General features: G+C 34.1%; 1 non-coding gene across 1 annotated transcript; it reads right to left on the bottom strand.

The window, feature by feature from the left end:
• Positions 1-10498: 10498 nt before the first annotated feature.
• LOC119046210 (U6 spliceosomal RNA) lies at positions 10499-10603 on the bottom strand. Its single transcript, XR_005081934.1, has one exon. It is a non-coding gene; the product is annotated as a U6 spliceosomal RNA (small nuclear RNA).
• Positions 10604-10843: the final 240 nt, after the last annotated feature.

Raw genomic sequence — 10843 nt, 5'->3', positions numbered from 1 at the left:
TAGAATTTCTACTTGATTTTTTTCAGAGGTACTATGTCACTTTTTATGGATTCTAGTTCTCTGCTAAAATTTTTTACATTGTGTTTTGTCTACCTTAAAGCTACTGACAGAGTTTTTCACAGCTTATTTTAATAATTACAATATCTAGAGAACTAATTATTGTATTTCTCTGCCTGCTGTTTCTCTTTTATGGTCTATCTTTTTACATTGCCTACTTATCATTGACTATGCAATGGGATATACATAGTCTCTCATACACACATACGTAAAATTATTTGAGTTCTAGGATGGAGTTATTTTCTTCAAAAAAATTTTTGTTTTCTGTTACCTGAAAACACTAAAACAGTAATCCTTGAGAAATAAATCTTGAGATATTCTGGGTCATGCAGAAAACACAAAGCCAGGCTGTGCTGTAGTTTCTGTGATTACTCTTTATGTTTATTTTATTTCTACATAGATCCTCCCAGGTCTAAGCCCAAATATGGAGTAATTAGGCGTAGTACCTACTCTTTGTGGAACTTAGACTTCGTTTTTGTGTCCTTACTCTTCTAAGTCTTGCAAAACTATGCTAAAGTCCCAAGATACTTTTTATAGACCAGAAAATTTTCCCAAGTCAAAAGCAGCTAAGTCAAATGCCATAGTTATCTCCCTGGATTTCCATTCTTTCCTGAACTTTAACCAAATGAATGCTTCTCTGTATTCTTTGTTCTCATGTGCTTTAGTGAAATTATTAATTTTTACATCTTTTAATTTTTTTGTGTGTGAAAGATTGATAATTAAAGTTTACTATTACTGGAAGTGAAAGCTAGGTTCACTTAAAGAGAAACATGGATCAGATATTATTAGAGCACATGTTTCTTGAAAGCAAGAATTTTGATTTTCTTAAGTGCTGTATCTTCATTACCAAAAACAAGGTGATCAATAAATGTTTGATAAATGAAAGAATAAAAATTGTAAGCTAGTACTAATACAATTTAGCAAGAATTTAACATAAATTTTCAATTAGCTAAATCTAAAGAGCAGCCACTTTATTTCCAATGTTAGCATCGACTCAACAAATTAAAGCTGTTTAGGAAGTAGAATGAGCTTTCTTGTCAAGTCAATTGCTTATTCATTGTTATAAAAAAGGCTTTATGTTTTGACAACTATATTCTTAGGAACTGAATTTCTAATTTCAAACTACTATTTCATTAGTAGTTTGAAATATTTGTTTAAAATTTATCAATTTTATACAAAAGAGTACAAAAATATCAATCTTCAAATCTGGATAAATATCGCCTTTTGTGAATAAATTTACAAGATTTTGAATCATCAAATTTGAAAACCATGCATGCCTCTACATAGAGAAAATGAAGGAAGAGACTAGAAAGTGTCAAATATCAGTGTCGATTTCAAAGTTATGAAGAGCAAAAGAGATTGTTTTTTTCTCTATATGGTTCATAATAGTTTTTGGTTTATTACAGACATCAGCTCAGAAAGGAAGACAAAGATATAGGACAGAAATAACAGCTGTAGAACATTACTCCTGCACAAAATGTCCCTCTGATATGACCATAGCTGAACACAGTATTGTCAAAGGCTTAACCATTTCCTATTCCCAGTCAAAACCCTCTGTAACTATTTCATCTAGGAGATAAATATGCCCCTTTGTTCAATGAAACCTTACTCTGTTTAGTTTATTTAATTTGCAATACTGATTCAATACTAAATACTATTTCTCCCATATTGAATTTATTCCATATGGAACTCAGCGCTAGTTCCAAGCACTGAGGATGCAGAGGTGATTGAGACTCTTGCTCTCCTCGAGTTCACAGCAAATTGTTAGCAAACAAACAAACAACCACATAAACCACTTATAACTCATAATAAGTACTAGAAAGAAAATCAAGATGAAATTACCTAGAAGACAAGGAGAGAACTTTCACTTGATAGTCAAGAAAATCGATACTGAGCATCTTTTGCTCAGAGAGATGCAAATTAAAACAAGAATGAGATACCACGTCACACTGGTCAGAATGGCCATCATAAACAAAACAAACGAGAGTTGGAGAGGTTGTAGAGAAAAGGGGACCCTAGCTCACTGTTGGTGGGATTCCAGACTGGTACAACCATTATGGAAAACAGTATGGAATTTTCTCAGAAAAATAAAAATCGACCTGCCTTTGACCCAGCAATGCCACTGCTAGGATTATATCCTAAGAACCCGGAAACACCAATCCAAAAGAACCTATGCATCCCAGTGTTCATAGCAGCGCATTTACAATAGCCAAGAGTTGGAAGCAACCTAGGTGCCCGTCAGTAAATGAATGGATCAAAAACTATGGTACATTTACACAATGGAATTCTATGCAGCAGAAAGAAAGAAGAAGCTCCTACCCTTTGCAACAGCATGGATGGAACTGGAAAGCATTATGCTGAGTGAAATAAGCCAGGCAGTGAAAAACAAATACCATATGATCTCACCTTTAACAGGAAGCTAAACAACAAAACAAACAAATGAACAAAATATAACCAAAGACACTGAAACAGAGAACAGGCTGACAGTGATCAGAGGGGAAAGGGGAGGGAATTTCAGGGGGAAAAAGGGAAGTGTTTGCAGGAACAAGTATAAGGGACACATGGACAAAAACTAAGGGGGTTGGAAATGAGAGGGAGGTGGGGAGGGCTGAGGTGGTGGGCTGGGATGGGAGTAAAAGACAGAAAACTGTACTTGAACAACAATAAATAAAATAAAATAAAATAAAATAAAATAAAATAAAAAAGTAAAATATAAAATAAAATAGCCTCTCATAGGACATGACATTCATAGAGAGACCTGAACTCTGAGAGGGTAAATCCTGCAAAGATCTAGAGAAGGAGCATTTTGGGCAGAGGAAATAGGTGATGTGAAGGCTCCAAATGAGAACAAGCTTTAGAAATGTTCAAAGGCTTCCTCGACTGAAGCAAAAAGGACAACAGGGGATCTGGACATAATGAAACTAAAGAAATAGGCAGGAGTCACATAAAGTTTTACAAACAATATGTAGGATTTATATTTTATTTTAACTGGGATGGGAAGTAACTGAAGGGCTTCACTAAAGTGGGGTTATAATCTGGTCATGATTTCCGTAAATTTCCTGTAGCTGCTGCATGATGAATAAATAGGCATTGGCAAGATTCAAAACAGAGAAAGAGATTTTGCAGATCCTTCTGATCAATTTCTTTGACATCAATATATCTCTTACATGAAATGACTTAGCAGAGTAAACAAAAGTTAGACTTTTCTGCTATCAATCTAAATCAAAATATTTTTTACATTATTTCTATCATTGCCTAATTTTTTTCAGCTTCAGAGATTACTATTTGAGAACAATGTTTTTGACACTTCAGGTGATTTTGGATTCTGTTCTCAGGAAAATGCACATGCACATAAAATTTTGCTGAGGTTCAAAGGCTTCACAAAGTACCTAGATTACTTTTAAGAAAGACCAATCAACATGAAATAAGAAACTTTACTATAAATATTTGTCATAATCCTTTTCCACACTCATTTGTCTTCCATTTTTTAAAAAAGAAAATTCAACTGAGTAAAATTTACAGATTTTATTAGTTTTTTTCAGCCAATAAGATAAATCAGGCAGCATCCAATCTAGCAAATAGAAAGAAGCTCCAAAAAGGTATACAAAAAGATTGAATATTTTAGCCAAAAAGGAAAAGGAACAAAAAGCTCTACATGACAAAAATGACTGGTTATTGCAAGGTGACTTTCCTTTTGGTGATGGCAGGTGGTTATAAGGCAGATCACCTAACTAATGCTTATCAGGTGATTCCTGAATGACTCATTTTAATTTCCATATCTGGGAGAGCCAAAACTATAATTAAGATGCTCCATTTGATTGAGGTGAACTTTAGCAAAAGCAATTCAATTTTGGGCCTGTTATCTTTAAAATATTGAAACATCTAAAGAGTTACTTTATTCATTGAGAACATGATAAACTGAAGAATGTGTAAATACCTGCCAAAATAACAGGATATAAACTCCAATAACAAATAATATGGTACAGACACAAAGAAAAATGATGTAGTCTGGAATCAGTAGTTCTTATGTTATCATCCAAATTATATAACGTGTATTTTCATACCAGAGTATTTTAAAAGAGTAATAGAATTTAGTTAAACAAATGAAAGCCAGATTCTCCTCTTACACTGAAGTGATGCTGGAGCAGCTGCTGTAACTGACTAATAGCCATATTTTGCTGAAGTCGTTTTAAAAGAAAGGAAATAACATAATATAATCACACTTTCTGGTTTTGATGATGACCTTAGAAATAAAGCACAGGTATTTATGAGCAGCTCTGGAGATGACACCATTCATGTGAGTATCAGATGTTAGTATTTCCTCTAGATTTAATGAATGCCATAATGTAATTACATTGTCGAGGTTTTGTCACCAATTATAAAATTAAACTGCCTTGAAAGGCAACCCAGAAAAATGAACACTGGAGGAAAAAGAACACTCCGTTTGACCATATTAGAAAATAAGCCATTAATTCTTATTTAATGTAAAAACCCTCATTTTAAATTTTCAAGTAGACCCGCTTGCATGTACTTATGTTTAATGATCATCTAGTCAAGAAAGCATCTTTTAAAAATAAAAAAATGAGATATACTTGATAGAATACAAAGAAAAGATTCAATTCAATACACACCATCAAGCAGACCTCAATCTCTCTGAGAAAAATTGAAAATTGAAAGTGCATGAACCATAGTTATTAGGCTCTCATGAACCCTGTAAGTGCCATTATTGGGTTATTCTGGTGTAATATTACCTATATTGTAATTCAAAAAATAAAAGACAGATAACCCTACCCATTCCTCCTCAATATTATATAAAGTAAAATCTAAGCTTTTCTTTGCCATAATTCATCTATTAAAGGTTATGGTGAAATTAAAGGTCAGTAAATGGTGAAAAATATATTCATATTAACAGGTGAAAGATCTGCTAAAACTCACAAATAAAACTACAATATTTAGTCTTTGTACACAAAATGTACTTTTATAAAATTTTATAAATTAGGTTTGAAAGATCAAGCACATAATTTTAGATGCATTATAAAAGATGGCTTTATAAAATAATGCCCTTGAAAATAAGCATTTTTCATAGCAAACACTCCGAACCTTCCTGCTCCCACTTATAGTTTATGTCCATTTTAAGCTTAGAATATGTTTTAAAGGAAGCCACACTGACAGCACTTGGAAAACAGCAAAGGCATGACTACTTGTTCTTGCAAAAGAACTTTATAGGATTCTTTAAACCAAGAAATATTTGTTAGAAAATATTTTATTTACAGCTTTTTAAGAGTATATACTTTCTGACAAAGCACATTTCATAAAACTTGAAAATAGAACTAATTTTTTATATTATAAAATTTGGAAATGATTTCTTTATGTGTGACCATTAAGAACTGCTTTAGAGATTCTTCTGTTTACAGAAATTAAACCCCATGTCCAAGGTGAATTCCCCCCTGTTAAAATCCAAAGAGTAGGGACACCACTTTTTAGCACACTTACTTTGAAGCTATAAAAATCTGCAAGAGTGCAAACTTTTTCTAAACTTGTTTGTTGACTTGGGAATTTAGCTTGGTATCTGTCAGGGTAGAGGATTTAAAATATAGCCAGAAGGGTATGTATTTTACAACCCATCTGCTGTAGGTATGACTGGACAGAAATGTGGATTCCACTCCGTTTGTGGTTAGGGGCTACCAAACTGTCATCTTTGGGAGTGACTCCACATTTTAGGAAGCTTGTAAAAGTTTCATTCCCTTGACGCCATGCAATACCTTTATGTCAGAAATAGTTACTCTTTGATATTCAAAGTCCAATAGGATAATGCATGTGCTAGAAGGGCTTTCCTAAATATAACCTGCCATTTATTTGTCAAAATTAAATACAGAGTTTTATAAGTCTTCTCCACAAACAGTAAAAGGGTTAGCTGTCTGAGTGGATACTCTTAAATTATTACAACTGTTATTTGTAAACCAGAGTTTTGCATTATTGTACCTGCCTCATGGTTGAAATTTTAAAACAAAATTATTAGGTTTCTGGTTGCATCTGTCTATATATTTTATAAACTCATCTCTCTGTATATTTTTATGTATGTCTATATATGTATACTAGAACTATGGCATTTTTCTGTTTTCAGAGGTATTATTAAAATTGTTTTTGCAAAACCTCTGTTTAATTAACATAAAGGAATGAAGCACTTATATAAATTAACAAATAGAATGAAAACTAACCCAAATATTTTTCAGGTGCTGGAAAATATATTTGGTTTCAAAACTAATTTAAGATGTTGGTTTAATTTTAAAATGCATGTGTTTAATTTATCAGCATTTTAAAATAGTTTTATTTTATCTAGGTTTATTAAAATAAGTTCCTGTTTCTGTATTACAAAATTTCTCAGCAGGAAAAATAGTCTGGTATGATAATTGATTTTGATGTTGCATGAAGTTTTCATGGGTAATTTAAACATATTTCTTTAGAACTAGTAAGTTATTCATTGGTCCAGAGCCAGGTGTGAGTTCTGTGGTGGGAGGAACCTTGTGAAGGACACAGACTGAAGACCCCTGTTCCACTGAGGACTGGCAAGATTTCCTGGAGAACATAATGTTCATGCTAAGTCCTGAAAAATGAATTGGCATGAACCAGGAGAAAATAGGCATTCCAGGTAGAGGAAAGAATTAACATGTGCTAAGGTAGAAAGGAAGGAGCTATGTCTGCAGTGGGCATGCAGAGAACCACAGTAAGTCATAAGTTAGAAATCTTTATTATTGCACAGCAAAGGAAAACATCAACAAAATAAAAAGACAACCCACAGAATGGGAGGACATATTCACTGATGCATCTGATAAGGGGTTAATATCCCAAACTTATATAGAATGTGCAAAACTCAACACCAAAAAGCAAACAACCCAATTAAAAAATGGGCTAAATATCTGAATAGACACTTCTCCAAAGAGGACATACAGATGGCCAATATGAAAAGATGCTCAACATCACTTATCCTCAGAGAAATGCAAATTAAAACCACAACGAGATTTCATCTCATGATTGTCAGAATGGCTATCATCAATAATTCAACAAACAAGTGCTGGTAAGGATGTGGAGAAAGGGGAACCCCTTTGCACTGGAGGTGGAAGTGGTACCGGCCGTACTCTGGGGTCATTAGATGAACCACTCCTCTACTGTGTGCTGATGGAAAGTTGACAGGGAGTGCAGTGGGGACCAGTCAAACCTGAAGAAAATAGCCACAAACTGTGGACCACAGGTAGTCTTGAACAGGCAGTTTGAGGCTAGTCTAGGACACCATCTGATGTTACCAGAGCAGATCCAGAAAGAAAATACAGTGCCAAATGCTAGACTCTGCTGAGACGAATTCCACTGTGGTGTTCTTCATTATTTGTGTTGTTTTTTCATCTGCATAGCTTTTAAAAATTTTTAAATTGTTCAAGTACAGTTTTCTGTCTTGTATACCCATTCCAGCCCATCCACCCAGCCCTCCCCCCTCCCATTTTTACCCCCCTAGTTTTTTTCCACCTGTCTTTTATATTTGTTCCTGCAAACCCTTCCCCTTTTCCCCTGAAATTCCCTCCTCTCTCTCCTCTGGTCACTGTCAGCCTGTTCTCTACTTCAGTGTCTTTGGTTATATTTTGCTTGTTTGATTGTTTTGTTATTTAGGTTCCTGTTAAAGGTGAGATCGTGTGGTATTTGTCTTTCACCAGCTGGCTAATTTTGATTAGCATAATGCTTTCCAGTTCAGTCCACGCTGTTGCAAAGGGTAGGAGCTCCTTCTTTCTTTCTGCTGCATAGAATTCCATTGTGTAAATGTACCATAGTTTTTTGACCCATTCATTTACTGATGGGTACCTAGGTTGCTTCCAGCACTTGGCTATTATAAATTGTAGCTGCTGCAATTTTGAGAAAGAAGAGCAAAGTAGGAGGGATCACAATACTTGATACCAAACTGTATTACAAGGCCGCTGTAATCAAAACAGCCTGATACTGGCATAAAAACAGACACATAAACCAGTGCAACAGAACAGAGAGCCCAGAAATAAACCCAAGTCTCTATGGTCAATTAATATTCAACAAAGTGGGCAACAACATAAAATGGAGCTAAGACAGCATCTTCAACAAATGGTGTTGGGAGAACTAGACAGCTACATTCAAAAAAATGAAACTGGAGCACCAACTTACACCATACACCAAAATAAATTCAAGGTCGATAAAAGACTTAAATATAAGACGTGACACCATTAAGTCCTAGAGGAGAACATAGGCAGGAAAATCTGATATTTCATGCAGCAACATTTTTACTGATATGTCCCCTAAAGCAAGTGACATAAAGGAAAGAATAAACAAATGGGATCTCATCATCTGCATAGCTTTTTGACATTCATTTGTGTTTCTTCAAGTTTGTTCCCATTATTTCAGTAATTTCTTTAGTTTATTGCAAAACTTGTAGTTTACTACTCCCTTCTCATACTCCATTTTGCCTTCCTCCTTCCAAATATTTTTATTTTAAATTTTTTTCACTTGCTACAACTTGTTTCTATTTTACACACTTACTATTCACCCATCCCAGCCTCTCAAAACCATTTTTCTTGTCATTAGTCATCTCACATTATTTTTCCCATTCTAAAATACTTTTATTTTCTCTCCATCTTTATTAACCTTTGCTTGTTGGTTGTTGATATGGTGGCTGTTTTTGCATTTCTTCTATTTTATTTCTAGATCTTCAATATTTTTGTATTTCAAATATCAAATTTTACTATCCTTGTCTCCTATACCATTTTAATTTCCTCCTTCACTTTTTTGTTCATTTTAAATTTCACTTTTTCCCTCTTATAACCTAGTTTTCATTCCTCGGTCTTATTATTTCTTCTCCATTTATCCTCTTAAAATCACTTTTCTTTTCTTTAGACATCTCATAAGCTTTTTTTCTTTCTTTTGTCCTGCTTATTCCCTTTCCACCTATATTAATCTTTGCTCATTTGTCATTGGTACTATGGTGGTGGATGGTTTTCTTCAATTTGGTTCTGATTTTTTTCAACATACTTTCAATTTTTTTAAACCTCACACTGTACTTTTTCCCTTTTCTCCCTCCATGTTGCCTTCTTCCCTCCCATTTTTATTTATGATGTAAATATCATTTTTCTTCTTCCACCATGTTTCTATTCTCTATATTCTTATTTTGTCCCCTGCTACCTTCTCAAAATTAGTTTCCTTTTAGTTACTTATCTCATTTTCATTTTTCCTTTCTTATAATAGTCTTAATCTCTTTACACCTTTATTAACAGTTACTCATTTGTTGTTGATAGTGGAGTTATGTGTGTGGGGTTTGTTTCCCTGGTTGGTTTGCTTTGTTCTAGCAACACCTGTGCAACAGCACACAAGACATGCTAGGAGGTGTGACTCTCAGTCAGCCAGCTGGAGGGGAGAACCTACCAAATATGGACCCAACAGCAACCAAAACCCAATTACAATGAGATAGCCTACATAAATGGCATAAGGGACATCCCAAAAATATCCAGCCAGGTGATCAAGGACACTGCCTTATGGATTTCCACAAGTGTCCTACAAATATCCTACTTGAGTTGGGCTGACAAAGATAAAGAGAATCAGATATAAGGTTGGGGATTGTTTAAATGAAAATTAGAGAAAATGAACATGTATTTTATTATTCAAAATAGAAAACTTTTGATAGTGAAAAAGAGATTTAGACATAACAGGTTATTTTAGATATAGCTGTAGATATAGATGATATAGATTAGCTATAGATAGATCTAAATATGGATATGGATAGAGATAGATGACAATAGATTAGATAAAGATATGAATATGGAATTAAATATAGATATAGACATATGGAATATAGATATAGATACTGATATAGACAGGAAGACTCTTAAATAGTAAAGGAAAGCAGAGAGGGTTGGAAAAGTCCTAGATGTTAGAAGAGACCTATACAAATTTCATAGATACTCTAACTTTCATGACATAAATTCCATTGACTTTAATAAAAACATGCTCATCTTCTGGGATTCAGGGTTAAGTAATAAGCCAACCTATGAAAAGCAAACATGGCTGAATGCTACAGATTTACTTTTTACATTAGGAAATTGTTGAAAATGAATACAACTAGGCAAACAGTTTGCTCATTTCAGGAAATGCTCTTTTTTAATAAAACAATTTCCTCATTAAGATTAACCTCAAGAACTTTTCTTTGTGTGTCTTCCTATCTCAAACTATTTTATGTGGCCTCTACCAACTCCTAATTATTTCCCTAGTCTAAGAAACTCATCATAATTTTTTGAGCCTAAAACTCTAAAAGTAAATTTGCCTAACTTCTTCTCCCTGTTGAGATGCTATAATCAAAGTGGTATTCTCCCTTGCTGCAATAAATTTAACAAAGTGTCCTTTTCCCTTTTTTCTTTTAAATCCAGTTTTTCCCTTTTTAAAAAATATAGAACACTTTATAAATTTGCGTGTCATCTTTGAGCAGAGGCCATGCTAATTTCCTGTGTATCATTGCAATTTTAGTAAATGTCCTGCTGAAGTGAGCAGGCAAGTGATTTTTTCTTGACCCTCAGGTTTTTCTGGGGGCAGACCACAATAGTATCTATTTCATTGATTTTCAACTGAGATATTTGGGAATGTCTGGACACATTGTTTTGTTGTCACAACAAGGGGAGAGGGTGCTATCAGCACCTATGTAGAAACCATGGATGTTGTAAAATAGCTCAGTGCACCAGAGGGCCCCCTCTCCCCAAACCTGACAAAGAATGATCTTGTCAAAAGGTCA

Source organism: Artibeus jamaicensis, unplaced genomic scaffold (genome assembly GCF_021234435.1).
Source record: "Artibeus jamaicensis isolate MK-2021 breed Jamaican fruit bat unplaced genomic scaffold, CSHL_Jam_final scaffold_286, whole genome shotgun sequence".
Lineage (NCBI taxonomy): Eukaryota > Metazoa > Chordata > Mammalia > Chiroptera > Phyllostomidae > Artibeus > Artibeus jamaicensis.
Note: the sequence above shows the minus strand (reverse complement) of the source record. Positions and strands in the feature narration are given on the sequence as shown.